The sequence below is a fragment of the Chrysochloris asiatica genome, unplaced genomic scaffold, assembly GCF_000296735.1.
Source record: "Chrysochloris asiatica unplaced genomic scaffold, ChrAsi1.0 scaffold00210, whole genome shotgun sequence".
Lineage (NCBI taxonomy): Eukaryota > Metazoa > Chordata > Mammalia > Afrosoricida > Chrysochloridae > Chrysochloris > Chrysochloris asiatica.
Window position 1 is genome coordinate 3286788 of NW_006408728.1, and position 12390 is coordinate 3299177.

The following is a 12390-nucleotide window of genomic DNA, read 5'->3' on the forward strand; positions in this document are numbered from 1 at the left end:
TTTTTTTTCTGATTGTTTTTCTAGCAGATGACCATTGAGAGATTTGTCTTCAAGCTCACTATTTCAGCCTTCCATTAATTCAATTCTATGTCTTTGCCCTTTCAGTGTATTATAGATTTCTGAAATCTTAGTATTAATTGTTGCATTTGCTATTTTTTATGGTTTCTAATTTTTCATATATCTCATCAGTTTGTTCTTGCTGTGGTGCCCTGAATTCTGAAATTTTGTCTATGTTTTCATTGATTTCATCTGCTCATTTTTTTTTCCATCAATCTCTCAATCCATTGAAGTATTGAGCATTTTTTGAAAATAAGTTTTTATTGTGAATTGAGTGATAGTTTACAGGGGAGAGAATCAGTTTCACACCATAGTTTCATTGCAATGATTATACTCTCCTCCATGTATCCTCATTCAATATCATTTGCTTCTATTCCTTTTTTTTGATGAGGGATGTACACAAAAACACTCGGGAATATATAACAATTTAAGCTATTGAGCTATTTTTGTAGTAGTACACAGATTGTATATATCCAAACCTACCCAGAGGCTCTTCAAAAGACAGGTCTAACTATCAGCTTTTGACAGGACAGTCTGTAAAACCCAATGGAACAGTTCTACTTTGCACACACGGGGAAGGTACCACTACCACCAACACTTTTTTATATGAGTTAAATAGTGAAAATAGTTAAAAAAAAAACAAACAAAAAAAAAAAACAGGAAAAGACAATTTCCTCATTTTTCTATAAAAGCAATTGCCACTGAGTTGATTTTGACTCCTGGTGGCCCCATGTGCTATGCAGTCTAAGTGTTCTGTGAGAATCTTGACCATAATCTACCTAAGCAGTTTGCCAAGCCATTTCCAAGCTTTTCCAAGCACTAGGTGGTCTTACGAAAACAGCAAATGGTGGTCTTGAATCATCTACCTTATGTTAGTAGATGAGCATAAATAATTTGTGCTGCTCAAGGACCTCCTTTCACATTAACCAGATAATATCAGCAATAAGACCCAATATGTATTTTAGCATTTGGTCAGGTTTTGATCTGGAAGTCAAATAGTGTTGTATCTTTTATTATAGAGAAATTAAAACGTGTTATCCTCATTTCTCTGTAATAAAGTATCTGCATAGTATATCACAGAACATCACATGCTACTGAAATTATAGATTGAGGTTTTAGAAAAAACGTTCTTACTGTGGAAACTGGAGAATATTGAAACATCTGATCCCTTTTTTTTTTTTTTTTTTTCATCTAGTAAATAGGAAAAATAAAACAAATATGTTTTTGTCAAGTGCCATTGAGTAATTTCTGACTCAGAGCGACCTTGTAGGTCACTATAAAAAATACTTTTATAGTGTATTAAAGTACTAAAAAGCATATTGGGTCTTATTGTTGATACTATTTGGTAGTTCAAATCCACCAGTGATACCTTAGAAGAAAGGCCTGATACTCTCATTTCTGAAATACATTGTGTGGGGATCACAAACATTCCCAAACAGTGCTGAAATTTTTGGGAAATAGGGATTGCCTTAGGTTTCTCATAAACTAATAATTGCCATTGTTGTTATTGTTAAGTGCCGTGGAATCAGTACCTACTCATAGTGACCCTGTATAGGGTTTCCAAGGAGAGGCTAGTGAATTTGAACTGCCGACCTTGCAGTTCAAACCGACATTGTGGTCCAGCACATTATCCTGCAGCACCACACCAGGACTCCAATAATTGTCCTGGTGGCTCCTAAATTAAACTTGGGGTAATGCCAGTAGCTCAGAACAAAGCTCATTCACATGTAGTGCCAAATGGTGTATTCAATCTTAAGAATTGGCATGAAGTTGGCAATATTTCTTCATGAAGTGTAAAAAGTGGTTTTTAATAAGTGTTGGTTCTTAACATCACAGTGGTTGTAAATGTTAATAAACGTCCTACAAGGGAAGTAGAAGTGGAAAGTTTTATTTGTCAAACATTTTATCACTCTACTTGGTTAGCATGGACAATTACCCCAGTACCCTGAGGCACATATTCCCTAAATGTTTAGCAGTTAATGAATATAAATAGCAGCAAGCCAGCAATTTTCAAAACCATAAATAAGTGTTCCTCTGAAAGCTCCTTCTAATGGAAAAAATATATAAATAAAAAAAACTGACGTAGCAGAAAAAAAAAATTACTTATTAACTAGGGCCCAAATTAAGTTCAAACACTAACTTATACCATCTTAAAACAAAAACTCAATCCCTCTGCTCTTGAGACAGCTACAACTCATGCCAACCCGATGTGTAACAGAATTAAAATATGCTCCATAGGCTTCCCTGACTGAATCTTTTTGGAAGTAAATTATCAGGCCTTTCTTCCAAGGTATCTCTGGTGGATTTGAACTATCAGTCTTTGTTAGTGATGGTATCAGTGTGCCATTGAGTTGATTTTAACTCATAGCTACACTGTATAAAGTTTGTTGTTGTTAAGTGTTGTGGTATCAAGTGAGTTCAAACTCATAGCAACCCTGTATAGGGTTTCTGAGGAGTGGGTTTGAATTATCAACCTTGTGGTTCACAGTCCAGTGCTTATCTTACCGCACCTCACAAGAGTTTATGAGGCAGTAAATCTTAACAGAGGCAGAAAGCCTCATCTTTTTCCCAAGGAGCTGCTGGTAAATTTGAAGTGTTGACCTGGCAGTTAGCAGCCCAACTCATCATCTACTACACTACCAGGGATCCTTTTTAGGTTAGCAGTGAAGCACAAACCATTTGTGTCACTCCAAGACTTTGTACCATCCTACCAAAACCAATTCCAATGTCATTAAGTTGACTACAATTTATAGTAACCCTATGAACAGAACAGGACTGCTTATTGTTCTTTTGAGGTGAGGCTGGTGAGTCTGAACTGACAACCTTGGGGTTAGCCCAATGCTTATCCCATTGCACCACAAGGGCTCCTGTTGTAATGAAGTGTTGTTGAGTCAGTTCCAATTGATAGCAATGCTGTACAGTGTTTGCAAGGAGCAGCTGGTGGATTCGAACCACTGAACTTGCAGTTAGCAGTCCATTGCTTATTATACAACATCACACCAGGACTCACACAAGGGCTTCTGGCTATATGGCTTATTTGTTGTGTGCCTTAAACCAGTTTGGACTCAAAGCGGCCCTGTAAATTGTTACAGGAGCAAAATGCCCTTGGAGTCCCTGATGGGCATAAAACTGCTTAACTTGCAATTAGCAGAATATGTAACCCACCACACCATCAGGGAATGTTACAAGGGCTTTTAGAATACTACAAATGTGTTCAGTCAAAAAATAAATAAATAAATAAATAAATAAATAAATAAATAAATAAATAAATAAATAAATAAATAAATGGAGCTTTAGAAATGATAGTTGTATGGAAGCAAACTGCCACAACTTTCTCTTCCAAAGTGGCTAGTGAGTTCTAACTGCCGACTTTTCCTTAGTAGCTGAGCACTGAAGTAAAATGCCACCAAAGCTCCTTTATACAACCATAGTATGTATGTTTGTCATAATTAAGTAATCAACATCACTAGATTACTATTAACTATAATCCAGACTTCATTTGGATTTCTCCAGGTTTTTTCCTAATACCTTTCTTCTGTTCTAGGTTTTTACCTGGGTACCACATTATATTTAGTTGCCATAGCTCAGTCCTCTCTAAACTGTGGCAATTTCTTATCTTTCCTTGATATTGATGATCCTGATGGCTTTGAGCACTAGTCAAGTATTTTTCAAAATATTTTGCATTCTGGGTTTGTCTAATGCTTTTCTTGTTGTTAAACTAGGTCATGGGTTTAAGGGGAAGTGTCACTCTCATCATATCATATCAAGGGTACATATTATCAAAATAACATCATTGGTGATATTAATCTTGATCATTGGTTAAAATATTGTCTGCCAGTTTTCTCTACTCCAAAGTTACTTGTTCACTCTTTCCAGACTCTGTTCTTTGCAAGCAAGTCACTAAGTGTAGCTCACAGACAAGGGATAATGGGATGGATTCACTTTTTTTTGGAAAACATATACAATTTATCTAACTTGCCCAAATTTGTTGTACCAAGAATGTTTTAAGGAGTCTTGATGGTGCAGTGGATTGAACACTGGACTGCTTGCTAAATGCAAGATGAGTGTTTCAAACTCATCAATCACTCCATAGGAAAATGATGAGGCTGTCTGCTCTTGTAAAGATTTACAGTCTCAGAAACTCTGTGGAGAAGTTCTATTCTGTCCTAAAGAGTTGCTATGAATTGGAATCATCTTGACAGCAGTGGTTTTTAGTGGGTAAGCATGTTGTTGTTGTTATTAGGTGCAGTCCAGTTAAGTTCTGACTCATTGTGACTCAATGTACATCACAAGGAAACACTGTCTGGTCCTGTATCATCCTCAAAATTGTTGCTATGTCTGAGTGTTGCAGACCGTGTAAGACTGGTCAGAGGTTCAAGGCTCTATAGGCCCAAGTGTAACAAATGAAGCCACTTGGCAGTTAATAGCAAATTGTTTTTCATCAAATTGATTAGTCATATTTATTTAATTCCAAACATGAGCCCTGGATGTCCACAGAGAAATGCAATATTCCCCTAAGTTTCTAAGGTCAAGATTTTCCCCCTAGAACCAAGGCAGTAAAACTTCCTCAGAGGACGAACAAGGACAGGTTTACTGGGATTAAGCAGGAAGGCTCTGGAGAGGAATTGCCTGGGGTATATTCACTTGGGGTGGAGTGGTAAATTCTGGGAATACGGGATTAAGGACAATGGGGACAACGCCCTCAGACCACCCTGGGTTCAATCAGTTTGATCCAAGTGAAGGTTAAACCCAGTAAGGAAGAAAGGAATATTGGTTTAAGTAAGGTTTACTGGCTTAATTTATCTTAAAGATTGTCTTGTCTGAATAATACCATTCTTCTTCTGTAAAGATCCCTCCCCTCTTGGTGTGAAGCTCCTTCCCTGAATAAAGCAGAGGCCCGAGCCTCCCCAGGTGTGCATTACTGATTGGAAGGCTTGCAGTAAAGATTGCAGTGCATTACTGGTTGGAAGGCATGGAGTAACGATTGCAGTGCATTACGGGTTGGAAGGCATGGAGTAACGATTGCAGTGCATTACGGGTTGGAAGGCATGCAGTAAAGATTGCAGGGCAGTGAGTTGCTGCCTGCAGAGGCCATGATGCCTGTAGTCCCAAGCCTGCCCACCAGTGATGTATCCACCCTGGCTTTGGGGTGCCTCATTGTCTCCCTTCTTCTGTTTGTCTGTGTATTCTTTCGCTATCCCTATAGCTGCTGGATCTCCCCTCCTTGTGAACCAAACACTCGTGAACAACATAACTATGTTGAAGTCAGTCCCCGGCATCTGAGCCCATTTTTGCAGCCACTATGTTAGTCCATCTTGTTGAGAATCTTCTTCTTTTCTGCTTATCTTCTACTTTACCAAGTATGATGTCCTTCTCCAAGATCCAGTCACTCATAAAACATGTTCAAAGTATGTGATACAAAGTCTCGCCATCCTCACTTCTAAGGACTATTTTGGATGTACTTCTTCCAAGATAAATTTGTTCATTTTTCTGGCAATCCATGGTATATTCAATATTTCTCCATCAACAACATAATTCAAGTGCATCATTTTTTCTTTGGTTTTCCTTTTCATTCATAGTACAGCTTTCCCATGTAAGTGAGGCAACCGAAAATACCATGGCCTGAATCAATCTCATCCTAGTCCTCAAAGCCACAGCTTTGTTTTATAACACTCTAAAGAGGTCTTTTGCAGCAACTGTTAACTGAAAAGTTGATAGTTCAAGACCAACAGTTGCTCCATGGAAGAAAGATAAGGCAAAATTTTCACAGAATTAGAACTTCCTACAAAACTTTGATTTGTGTTCTACTCTCTCTTGTATGGTATCTATAAGTAGGAATCAACAAAACAGCAATGGTTTTCTTGTTTTATAGATGAGATAATGACTGAGTCAGCAATGGAGGAAGTAGAAATGGAAGGGAGGTAGAGGAAATAGAAAGGGGGAAGAAAGGTAACATAGTAGTATAATTGTACAGACAGCTATGTAATATAAAGAATCCTGGTATAGTGCTGTAGGATAAATACTGGACTACAGGGTCGGTTTGAATCACAAAGATGGTGTTTCAAGCTCACCAGCTGCTCCTCAGAAACCCTATACAGGGTCACTTTGAGTCAGAACCGACTTAACAACAATAACAATGTAATATATAGGAGTCCTGATGTGGTACTGTAGGATCAGCACTGGACCACAAGGTCAGTTTGAACTGCAAGACTGGTGATTCAAACTTACCAGCTGCTGCTCAGAAAGCCTATACAGGTTCACTAAGAGTTGGAATAGACTCAATGGCATTTAGCAGCAACAGCATGAAATATAAATATCAGTGTGTTGAAGATAGTTTTTTTAGGCCTTGACTTTTGTTATTGAAGGATTCTCTGGGCAAATTACTGAATGATGCAAAAAGCATCCAAAGAAGATGGAAGAAATACACAGAGTCACTGTACCAAAAGGAAATGATTGATGTTCAACTGTTTTAAGAAGTAGCATATGATCAAGAGCCAATGGTACTGAGAATGAAGTCCAAGTTGCATTGAAAAACTTGGCAAAGAAGTAGGCTCCAGGAATTGATGGAGTAAAAATTGAAATCTTTCAAGAAAGTGAGGTGGCACTTGGGGTGCTCACTCACCTATGCCAAGAAATTTGGAACACATCTGGCCACTGATTGGAAGAGATCTGTATTTGTGCCCATTCCAAAGAGAGGTGACCCAACGGAATGCGGAAATCATCGGACAATCTCTTTGATATCCCATATGAATAAAGTTTTACTAAAGGTAATATAGAAACAGCTGCAAGCATACACTGATACAGAACTTTCAGAGGTTGAAGCCGGATTCAGAAGAGGACATGAAACAAGGGATATCATTGCTGCTGTCTAATCGATCTTGGCTGAAAACAAAGAATATCAGAAGGATGTTTACCTGTGCTTTATTGACTATGCAATGGCTTTTGATTGTGTGGCTTATGACAAACTATGAACAACATTGTGAAGTATGAGTATTCCTAAAAGTTTAGAAAGTTAAAGTTAAGAAAGGTGTGTGACAGTGTTGTATTCTTTCAACCTGTATGTTAAGGAAATAATCTGAGAAGCTGGGTCCTATGAAGAAAAATGTGGCATCAAGATTGAAGGAAGACTCATTAACAAACTGCAATATAAGGATTATACAACCTTGCTTCCTGAAAGTGAAGAAGACTTAAATTATTTACTGATGAAGATCAAACAGCACAGCCTTCTGTATGGATTGCATCTCAATGTACAGGAAACAAAAATCCTCACCAATTGACAAATAAACAACATTCTTATCAATGGAGAAAATAATAAAGTTTTCAAGGACTTCATTCTTCTTGGATCAACCATCAACACTCATGGAAGTAACAGTCAAGAAATCAAATGACATCTTGCATTGGGCAAATATTCTGCACAAGACCTATTTAAAATGTTGAAGAGCAAAGGTGTCAGTTTGAGGATTAAGGTGCGCCTATTCCAAGCCATGGTATTTTCAATAATCTCTTTTTCATGTGAAAGCTGGACAGTGAATAAAGACAACCATAGAAGAAATGATGCATTTGAGTTGTGGTGTTGGAGGAGAATACTGAAAGTACAACGGCTGCCAAAAGAACAAACAGATCTGTGTTGGAAGAAGTGCAGCTAGAGTGCTCCTTGGAAGCCAGGATGACCAAACTTCATCTCTCATACTTCAGACAGATTGTCAGGAGGGACCTGTCACTGGAGATGGATATCATGTTTGGTAAGTTGGAGTGTCAGAGAAAAAGACGAAGACCCCCAGCGAGATGGATTGGCAAAGTGGCAACATCAATGGACTCAAGCATGGCAACAATTATGAAGTTGGACTAAGACTGGGCAGTGTTTAGTCCTGTTGTACATAGGGTCTCTATGAGTTGGTATCGACTCAACGGCACATAACAACAAGTGTGGCACTGTAGGCTAATGTGGTGGACTGCAAGTTTGGTTTGAACCATAAGGTCACCAGTGCAAGTTCTCCCCAGCCTCTCCTTGGAAGTCCTCAATACAGGGTTGCTGTGAGTCAGAACCGTCTTGAAGACACTTAACAACAATAACAACAAGCAGTTTTAGGTGTACTGATATGGCTCTGTGGGTGAAGCACTGGACCACAATGTCAGTTTGAACTACAATGTTGGCAGTTCAGACTCACCAGCTGTTCCTTTAAAACCCTATACAGGATCACTATGAGTTGGAACTGATTCGGCAGCACTTAACAACAACAACAACAAGGAGCAGTTTTACTAGTCTTGGTGGCACAGGGGTTAAAGATACAGCAGTCTGTTTCCTTAAATATTATAGTCATGGAAGCCCAATGGAGAAGCTTTATTCTGGTGTGGTGCTGTAGAATAAACACTGGACCACAAGATTGGTGATTCAAACTCACCAGTTGTTCCTCAGAAAGCCTGTGCAAGGTTGCTATTAATAGGAATCAACTTGATGGCACTTAACAACAACAACATAGGTTTGATATTAGTCAGCATAAACTGAATGGCTGAGGCTTTAGTTTTGGTTTTAAGCCGTTTTAGAGACGTTTTACATTTACAATTTGTCATTTGCAGTGCATTGCATAGTTACATTCAACCTAAGGAATCATGAGATGTTGGTTAGATTATTGTTGTGATTAGGCAACTATATAATGTAAACCAAGATATGTTTGTTACTGTTGTTGTTAGATGCTATCAAGTACAGGGGCAAAACTTCTAGGATGAATGAATATAGAACTAAGTTCTTTAATAAAACTAGCTTCTCAGAACACCATCTGTACATTTTGTGAGTCTTGTGACCTCTACCTGAGGGCCCAAAGGGTAAACAATCTTTTGTTAATGTGTTCTTTCTGAAAACTGCTGCAATGGAAAATTAGAACAACAGAACTTTCCCAAACCCCTATCTATCAGAGCATCGAGCTCCTTCCAAAGGTAAACAGATAACAGGAGGGAGCAATGTGCTTATTTGTCCATACATCCACTACTGATCCTCATCTTTGATATTTTCAGTGTAAAGATACTTTCATTGAATCCAACCTATTCTACACTAATCCCTATTTCTGAGGTTCTAAATATTAATAGTGCTCGTATTGAATTTAACCAATATAGCAATTGACAGAGAAAGATGAATAGCATTTTGGAGATAAAAGGGACATTGCTGAATTACTGCTAAGAGCCACAGCTGTGCCTGGTTGCTCCCTCATTTGTTTGTTCTGCTTTCTTGGTTCTTTTGGATGAATAAAACTCCATAACATTTTACTATAGCCACAGTTGCTTTTTCTCACCAAAACACATTGCAGTTTCAACTCATAGTGACCCTACTATATATAACAGAATGGAACACTGCCTGGTCTCATGCCATTTTCAAAATCTTTCCTATGTTTCAGCCCATTGTTTCTGCCACTGTTACAATGCATTCCTTTGAAGATCTTCTTATTTTTTGCTGACCTTCTACTGGCCTTCTCCAGGTACTAGTCTCTCCTGATAAAATGTCCAAAGTATAGGAGATGAAATCTTTCCACCCATGCTTCTAAAGAACGTTCTGACTACTCTTCCAAATCAATATTCCAGTCAATATTCCTCAACTACACCATCATTCAAATGTATCAATTCCTATTAAGACTTCCTTATTCATTATCCAGCCTTCATATGCATATTTGTTGTTGTTAAGTGCCGTTGAATTGGTTCCAACCCATAGCATCCCTGTATAGGGTTTCCAAGGAGCAGCTGGTGAACTTGAACCACCAACCTTGTAGTTCAAAGTGACTGCAGTCCAGTGCATTAACCCATAGTACTACACCTATGCATATTAGGTGATTAAAATACTATGGTTTGAATCAGGCATACCTTAGTCTTCAAGGTGACAGATTCCATATGAGTACAATTAAGTGTTTTGGAATTACCATTCTTTGTATAGTTAGCGAATGTTAACCATAAATCACTATTATCCACATAGTTGAATGCCTTTGGATAGTCAGTAAAACATCTTTTTGGTTTCTAACATCAACATCAAATGATCCTTTATTGAATATTTTCTTTTGTAGTTCTTAACTAGATGGGCATTTCATAGCACCACTATTGATGTCATCTATGATGTTATGAGGGTGGCGGCCATCAATGTTGCAGCCCACTGACTGGGCAGTCCCCAGGATCTCTTTAAAAGTCCCAGAGAGTTCTCTGACTAAAGACCAGTGTCACATCTGATGGGCAATGCTGAGCATCTCATCTAAAGTGATATTTCCACTGTGCTTAATATTTCTGTTTCTTTCTGTCTTTAAGTGGTCCTTGAGAACTTTGATGATCATGGCAGAGGCAGAAGGCACCATCTCAATCTGGGCCTGTCTGTTCTGAATGGTCAATTTCACTGTAATCCTTAACACTTTCTAGTCATAAGTTGCCTTGGCAATGTCATCACCAACCTTTTTTGGGATCCAGAGCAGATGTAGCCCCAACTTCCCCACTAGTGCACCTCAGTCACACAACTTTGACCTTGCTGGGGTCAAACTTGGGAGGCATGGTGGAGGCGGCTGGTGTTGGATGAACCCAAATGCAGGGTGACCGAAGAAAGTTGCATCTATATTTGTTCTGAGCTGAAAGCCGAAAGCTACCATTGCTTCGTGATCATTTAATATCTCCTGAAATAGTTGAATGTTGGCCAATTCTTTTTGGTACAGGGACTCTGTATAGTCCTTCCATCTTCTTTTAATGTTTCCTGTGTCGTTTAATTTTTTTATATGCAGAATCTTTCAATATTCTAAGTTGTTTTTTTCTTGAAAATTTTCTTCAGTATTTTCTGCTTGAAAAATGCCTAATGTGTTCTTCCCTTTTAGTTTCTACCCCAATTCTTTGCACATTTCATTATAATGCTTTACTTTGTCTTACTGAATTAACCCTTAAATCTTCTATTCAGCTCTTTCACTTCATTTTTGTTCTTTTTCTTTAGTTTTCCTATGTTCAAGGAGAAGTTTGAGAGTTTCTTTCTGACATCAATTTTCGTTTCAAAATGTTAATTTTTTTTTTTTAACAGAGAGTAATTTAGTAAATTGATAAGTTGGATCCATTTTAAAACATAAACTCAAGTTTAATTCCTATTAGAAGTGACCCCATAGAACAGAGTATAATTGCCCTATACAGTTTACAAGGCTTTAGTATTTATGACTATTACATCTTTCTCACAAAGAGTAGCTGGTGGATTTGAGCCATTGACTTTTCAATGGTTATCAGTCAAGTCCTTAAACCACTGTGTTACCAAGGCCTCTGATAGTGGCTTATTAGTAACATAAAATTAGTAATATAAAATTTGTTCAAAATTAAAGATCTGTCCTTATCTATGAAAGAGTTTAGATGGTGCTGTGGGTTAGGTTGCTAACTGCAAGGTCAGTAGTTCAAACCCATAAGCCACTCCAAGAGAGAAAAATGAGGCTGTCTGCTCCCATGAAGATGTATAGTCTCAGAAATTCTATGTAGAGTCACTATGAGTCAAAATGTATTCAATGGCAGTGCATTTTATTTTTGTTTTTTACTCTCCATACAATAAACATTGCATTGTGAAACACAAGTTCCGAGATTCTAGCCCACCAGCCACTCTGCAGGAGAAAGATTAGGTTTTCTGCTCCCACAAAGATTTAAAGCCTCAGAAATCCTATACATGGTCACTACAAGTCACTATAAGTTGGCAATTAACAACAGCAAATCACAAAGTTGGTGGTTCAAACCTACCAGCCACTATGTGGAAACCCTATACAAGGCAACTATGAGTCAGAACTAACTTGATGGCACTTAACAACATCAACATAGAAATAAATGAAATTTAACAAGTCTTCCATTAGTCCTATAAACAAAACCTGTTTGAAAAAGAATGTTGTTGTTGTTAAGTGCCATCAAGCCGATTCCAACCCATAGCAACCCTGTATAAAGTTTCCGGGGAGTAGCTGGTGAGCTTGAACTGCCGACCTTGCAATTCAAATGGCTTTGAAATCTGGCACATTTACCCACAGCACCACACCAGGAGTCCTTGAATAAGAATAGTTATTATTAATTTTATTTTCCTTAAAATTAAAATTATTTCTACAATTACTATTTAGTAATGGAACTGTAAATATTTTTATGTGATTATTAATTTTATTACCATATAGCATCATTAAAGCCTACATTCAGGAATGTTTCTACCATAAAGAGAAATATGAAAAAAATATAAACCTTTAGAAATTATAAGGAAATGAATTCATAATTCATATTCTAACAAAAACATTTTCATATCAGTGAAGCCTTGGCTGACTTTTCAGATAACTGATATAGATTTGATCTATGCACATTTTATTCTCTGTGTTA

The 12390-nt window shown here is 37.7% G+C and overlaps 1 pseudogene; it reads right to left on the reverse strand.

The window, feature by feature from the left end:
• Window positions 1-10106: 10106 nt before the first annotated feature.
• On the reverse strand, window positions 10107-10668 carry LOC102826068 (annotated as a pseudogene).
• Between the last annotated feature and the right edge of the window lie 1722 nt (window positions 10669-12390).